Source organism: Adiantum capillus-veneris, chromosome 15 (assembly GCF_014529385.1).
Source record: "Adiantum capillus-veneris isolate H3 chromosome 15, ASM1452938v2, whole genome shotgun sequence".
Classification (NCBI taxonomy): Eukaryota; Viridiplantae; Streptophyta; class Polypodiopsida; order Polypodiales; family Pteridaceae; genus Adiantum; species Adiantum capillus-veneris.
In genome coordinates, this window is record NC_140945.1 from 148345928 (window position 1) to 148353054 (window position 7127).

Sequence of the window (7127 nt, forward strand, 5' to 3'; positions counted from 1 at the left end):
TCTTGCTAGCATACATAATAGCATAGTAATGAAGATGGAGAAGATGGCAAGCTTAAGCATTGAAACATGGCTCTTGGTTGGATTGGCATTCCATAGCCAAGAGTGTTGGTGTAGGATCGCCACTTCTTTACTAGCTTAGAGAAGGAGATGGAGCTCTTGCACTTTGCACTTCCCACAATCAGAGTGTGTGTGAGTGTCTGCAGGAGAGTATACCCCTCAAGAATGCCCCCTACTTTCTTTGGATGACCCCCTCTTCTAGCACAATCTTGAAGCTCATTGGACCTTCCCAGGACTAGCCAATCACCTACAAGAATCATATCAAGCAACAAGGGTAGGCTTGGGACAAGTGTCCCCCTTTCCCCTTTGAGAGAGAGGACTTGATAAATGCAAAAACAATTCATTAAATCTACTAATTTATCATTGGACCCCTTGGGAGGCTAACCAATAGGCTTTAGGCATACCATGAGGGAAACATGAGAATGAACTTGACAAGTGTCCTATATGATTTCTTTGAACCAAGCTTACCTTGTGTGATGGTGTGTGTGTTCTCTCTCTACCCCCTCTTGTAGATCTTGCCCCCCTCCTTCTCAGGACGTTGTTGACTTTTTGAGCACCTTACCCTCAAACACCTTAGTCAACAAGCATGACAAAGCAACTCAAGCTTGGGTAGCATTCCCACAAGCACCTCAAGATCCCTAGTTGGAAAGCACAAGAAGCACCTTAGCCATCAAGCACGACAAGCACCTCAAGCTTGGGCCGGGTTCCTAACTCAAGCTCAGCCCCAACTTACCTAAGGTCAAAGGAGTTTTTAACACTAACCTTTGGAGGTCTTCAACGAAGCTAACCCTAAGGTCTTTTAAACTCCATTGGTTAGCCTTACTCTTTGATAGACCATCTCTCATTTGGACCCCTTTACCGTTGGCCCCATGTTGAGATAGATCTATAAGCACATGTCTATATTATAACCCTTGTTCCTATTTATTCTCCCACATTAAATTATGATTTTAATATGAGAAAATCATATGGGTTTTTTAGATATTAGATTTTATGACATTACCTCTCTCTTGAAATTATAGTCGTCCTTGACTATGAGGTAGAAGAGATAACGCCTTAGTCATTAGTCAATCTTGCTTTGCGGGTAGAGGATCCCTTTTTACCGTACAACATCTTTTGAAGATGGGAGACATAGCTGCTGCAAGCATGTTTTTTCTTTAGTCCATTTTATTCTCCCAAGTAGAGTGACAAATTCTACTTGGTGTTTGAGAGACGTCATCATCACAAACATGATTCTAAGCATGGATGCTATTTATATTTGTGCACAATAAAAAGAGAATTAGTCTTATAAGACAAAAACATTGATCATTTGAAAGAAATTTGTACATTTGCTTACTCTAGTATAGTATTGTAAGCATTGACAAGGTGCATATTATCCTTAATCTGTATTCCTTGCATCCATCTAGCATCTTCAGGATTATTTTTTAGCATTATAAGATACCATCAGATATACCATGTTGTAGTACCTTGTCTTCATGCCAAAGCATAGCTTCGGGTTGTAGCACCTCTTCTAGGTCTTCGATTTTTGGAGGGCCTTCACTAATTGGTTTACTTGTTGTCTCTCCTTTGTAGGGCTTAAGTAGGCTCACATGAAAAGCATTGTGTATGAGCCACTGGTTGGGAAACTTGAGTTGATAAGCCATCTCATTGATTGGCTTCAAGATTTAAAAAGGACCATAGTATCTTTTTGCTAATTTAACATAATACTTTTGATGGTCGGTAGGATTTTTTCCCGTAGTTTGCCTCAATCGAGCCTTAGAAAACTTAAGTACAACTCAATCATTTTCTTTGAACGTTAAGGCCCTTTTGTGCTTGTCCACAGAGCAATTTTTTGCCTTTGTTGAGAGATGGAAATAGCCTCCTTAATCTTTTGAAAAGATTCTTGTAGGTCACGGCTATACTCATTGGCAGCAAAGATCTTCCCATGTATTTTAAGTAGCAAGGGACTTTTAGGTCTTCCCTCAATGATTTTAAAAGGTACTTTTCTTGTAGAAGTATAATCAATATTATTGTACGCATACTCTATAAGAGATAATTAATTTTCCCATTGTGAGCATTGATCTACTTTGGTAACATTTAAGTCTTTAGTAGATCGAGTATAGTAAGATTGTCTATCTCACTTTGGACATCCATTGTGGGTGATAGGCCAAAGAGAAATTCAATCTTGTACCTAGATTTTCAACTTAGACCTTTCCAAAAATTACTAGTCATTATAGGATCTTTATCTGACACAATGGATGTTGGCAATCCATGGTGCTTGAAAATCTGAGATATGAAGAGAGTTTCCATTTGGTGTGCCTTAATAGTATAGTCTTTTTGACAGGAATAAAGTGTGCTTGCTTGCTGAACCTATCCACTATTGTCCATATTCTCATATTCCCATGTATAGACTTGGGTAATCCAAAGACAAAATCCATGGATATACTCTCCCATGGTGCATTTGGGATAGGCAATGGTTGGAGTAATCCAGGTTGATTCCCTCTATCATACTTGGTCTTTTGGCATACCACACATTTTGAAACATACTCTTGTATGCCCACTTTCATGGAAGGCCAATAGAAATATGTCTCTACTCCTCAAAGAGTATATTGATTGCCTCTATGCCCCGCATAGGGAGGAGCATGGGATTCATACATGACTTTCTCATGAAGGGAGTGGGTAACACCTAGCCTATTGCTATGGAGAAGATAATCATCCTGCAAGGTGAATGGTTCCTCTTTCTTCCCCAAAGCAAGGGTTGACATTATGTCTCTATAGTCAGGGTCAGTAGCATAGTCATCTATCATAGAAGATAGATCATTGTGAGTAGGTATAGACATCGCATTAACTTTTGGTCATCTCGTGAAAGTGCATCGATCACTTGATTGTGCTTTCAACCAATGTGAGCAATATGGAATTGCGAAAGAAAATTTTCCCGCCTCATTTGTTTGCGGAAAGGTTGGTTTGCATCATCAAGTACTTGAGACTTTGGTACTCCGTTCGTACAATAAATGGAGTCCCCAATAAATAGTGCTTCCATTAGGAAAGAAATGGACTCATTTTCGGGCCTTTCAACTCTAGTGAGAGAATGCTCCTTAGCCAATAGGAAGAAGGCTAACGTTACGTTGAAAAAACATTTTTTCTCATTTTGAAAATGTCCATGAAAACCATTTTGGTGAAATTGTCACTATCATCAAAAAAGTAAGGCGCTTGATAATGACATCTGGCACAAGCGTCGAACGCCTTTTTATGCCGTTGTTGCTATCATATAAAGTGAAGTACTTGTATTGTGCATCTCGCACAAGTATCAATCACCTTTTTATGAAGTACTCGCAATTTAAATTCGAACAGATTGTACTTGATAGTGATTGATAGGTATATTTAAAGATATGAAGGAGTCAGAAACCAAGCGAATAGAGGTGCTTGAGGGGTCTCTGGGACCTCTATTCGCTTGGTTCTGACTTATGAGGCCCTAAGATTAAGATATAGCATTTTTAAGCCACGGTTTTTGGACGTTCGGATGCATCCGTGGGCTTAAAAGTGCTATATCTTAATCTTAGGGCCTCATAAGGTCAGAAGAGAAAAGAGGTCCTAGAGACCCCTCAAGCGCCTCTATTCGCTTGGTTCTGACTCCTTCATAGTCTTAAATAGTGCTATATCTTAATCTTAGGGCTCATAAGGTCAGAACCAAGCGAATAGAGGTCAGAGACCCCTCAAGCGCTCTATTCGCTTGGTTCTGACTTTATAGTCTTAAATAGTCTATAATCATATCAAGTACAATCTGTTCGAATATAAATTGCGAGTACTTCATAAAAGGGTGATTGAACTTGTGCCTCTATTCTGTGGCATAATTTTTTGTATTTTAAAAAACTCTTGTGTTTTTCTCATCGCACATCACATCACTCATTAAGATTCACAGACAAGGAATTTTGTGTACACTTAAGTTGGGCTCTCGAAAAGCATTTTGTACGAGCATGCATTTAAGTGATTGAGCAAACTTTTATGTATGTACTATGAGAAATAGAATTCCAAAAAAAAACTTTTGCATTTTTCATAATTACCTCTCTCTATGCTGAGTTGGCGTTTCTTACAGGGCCCAAAATTGAGTCCAAGTTTCTCCTAATGCATGTGTCGAGGGCATGTAGAATAGCTCAAAGCTATTTCTCATAAATGCCTAAAACATGTTCATCTATATTGAGCCTTCATCTCTCATATGCTATGGCATGCCCTTCTTGAAGCAAGATTGCTCAAAGACAATCACCACCAGCATCACATTGGACCTAAAATGGCTTTGAGAGATCCAAAAGCATGAAGACTAGTTGGAAGGTAAGCTTCTCTTGAGCATGTCAAAAGAATTTGAATACTTAACATTCTTCTTTGTAAAGTCATGTAATGGTCCTGCTATTTGAGAAAATTTAGCTATGAAGCGTCTATAGTATGCACACATACCAATAAAGCTTCTTAGCTCCGGTAGATTCCTTGGATAGGTTATGCTTTTATTGCTTCTAACTTTGATGGATCCATCAACATACCATCTTGAGAGAAAATATGACCTAAGTATTGAATCTCTTGAAGAAAAAATTCCTTTTTCTTTTGGTTGAGAAAAAGCTTGTTCTCCCTTAATGCTTGAAAAATCACTTGAAGTTGTTTCTTGTGTTCCTCCAAGGACTTGGAGTAGATGATGATATCCAGTGAATTGGAGGTAGGGTCTAAAGATTTTATCCATTAATCAATTAAATGTGGCCGGTGCATTAGTCAAGCCAAAAGGCATGACTAGATATTTATAAAGACCAAATGTTTTGCAAAACACGGTCTTTAGGATATCTTCATGCATTATCCTTATTTGATGATAGCCACTTTTAAGGTCAATCCTACTGAAATAAGTACAGCCTTGTAGTTTATTAAACAGATCTTCTACCCAAGGCACGAGAAATCTATTTTTGATAGTGATATGGTTTAGTGCTCGATAGTCCACACACATACAGTGTTAACCATCTTTCTTTTGCACTAAAAGGACTGGAGAACAAAAGGGAGAGGAGCTAGGCCTCACCATCCCTTTGTCAACCAATTCTTGTACTTGCCTCATGATCTCCTGTTGTTGAGCTTGAGAAAATATATAAGGAGGCTTGTTAGGCGGTGAGCTTCCTGGTAGGAGCTCAATTCAATGGTCATCATCCCCTTGTTTTGGAGGTAAGTCCATAGGGATATCATTGATGAACACATCTTGGAATTCCTTTAGCAAATTAGACAAGTCTAACTCTTCTTGATTCCTACCATTTACATTTGTTAAAACATTAGGATCTTTTAGGGACTCTTACAAAAATTATGTATGCAAAAATTGAGCTCTTCATTGATTTATCAAAAGCAGGAGGATTTACAAGTGGTATAGTACAACGAGACTCACTAGCATCCATATACATGCACTTTCCCCTGTAGGTGAAGTAGATTCTCCTTTCAGGGAACTTCATGTTGGTAGCCATGCGGTTGAACCATGGTGCCTCTATAATAGCATCCTCATGTTGGAGAGGAGAGATGAAAAAGTCTTCTTTGTCGACGTAGCTTTGGACATGAAGCCTCAACTTCCCAATCAAGGGAGTAATGGAGGCTTGTTGTCCCTTGAAAGTTGTATCGGTAGTACCAGTATCTCCCATCTCAAAAGCTTGAATGCCCAATTTGGTGGTCAACTCCATTGATATGAAGTTGTGAGTAGATCCAGGTTGAAACAAGATGAAAGAATCATGCTCCCTTACCTTTTCCCAATCATAGGAGAGCGGTGATCCTTTGCAATGAGCATCCTCTTTTGGAGCTTTAATGGTGGAATCTCTAGGAGTCTCATTGCGGGCATTTCTCTTGGGGCAAGAACAATAGCCAAGTCCTTACTCCCCACACTTAAAACATTTATGTTCCTTGCAAAAAGCTTCAAGCTCTTCAGGAGAGAGTATTTTTAATATTTGTAAACTACCTTCTCCTTGGACCGATTTTTGTTCTTGTTATTGTTGGAACTATCTTGGGAAGAATTTCAGGCATTGGTTTTCCCCTTTGCATCACTTTTGTCTGTTTTCCATGGGCTTGACATTCAGTCTAGCCTCTTGTTGGAAATTGATGCACAAAGCGACCATGGTGTGGTGGATTACTTCTGTTAACCCTCACGGCTCACGGACACCCCATCACCTACGACGGACGTGTATTATGTATTTGGTAGAGTCAGGTACCGGGCTTGTCGGACCAATAGGAAAAGGGTAAGAGTGATCGCCGATGAGAGGCGCACTCTAATTGGGACATTCAAGGGATTAGTTGGCTAAGCATGGGCGCCCAAGTGTGAATGGGGTGAGCTCATATAAAAGCCACCTAAACCTAAAATTCATTCATTCTCTCATTTGTGCAATAGAAGAGTGCTCTTGCTCCATCTCCATCTCCATCTCCATCTTCTTCTTCTTCACCTCCTTGTGTGTGTGTGTGTGTGTGTGTGTGTGTGTGTGTGTGAGAGAGAGAGAGAGAGAGAGAGAGAGAGAGAGAGAGAGAGGGAGAGTGTGTGTGCGATCGAGCATTACAAAGGCACGACGGCGGCGAAGCGGTTGAACGCGGCACGACTGCAGCTTCTTCTTCATCGCGGCGAGGAATCCACCACGAAGGCGAGCGTAGAGCGGTGAGTGACACACCCTTTGCTCTCTTGAGCTTGCTAGATTAGCCTTGTTGTGTGCTTGGAGCCATTTGTGGCTCGCACACGGTGTATTGGCAAGTCCCTTGCTTCGACAGTGCGGCAAGGAGCGCACATTTTTGGCGCCGCTGCCGGGGAAATGCCCTACACTAAGCTCTGTTAAGCACTTTACGCTTTCTTGTGATGCAATTTCAATTGAAGGATTTGTGAAGAAGGAAGGTGTGTGCTTGTGTGGAGAAGGATTTGTGAAGAAGGAGTGTGTGTGGTTGTGTGGAGAAGATTTTTGTTACACTGTAAAGTCTTTTTTGTTTTCTGTAAAGAAGGAGTTACAATTTTTTTGCAATGTACTGTTAGAATTAAGGTATTAGCTATGGAATGTTAGTTCTATAAGGTTCAATGTTAGTTCTGTAAGGTTAGTTTTGTAGATCTGTTAGCT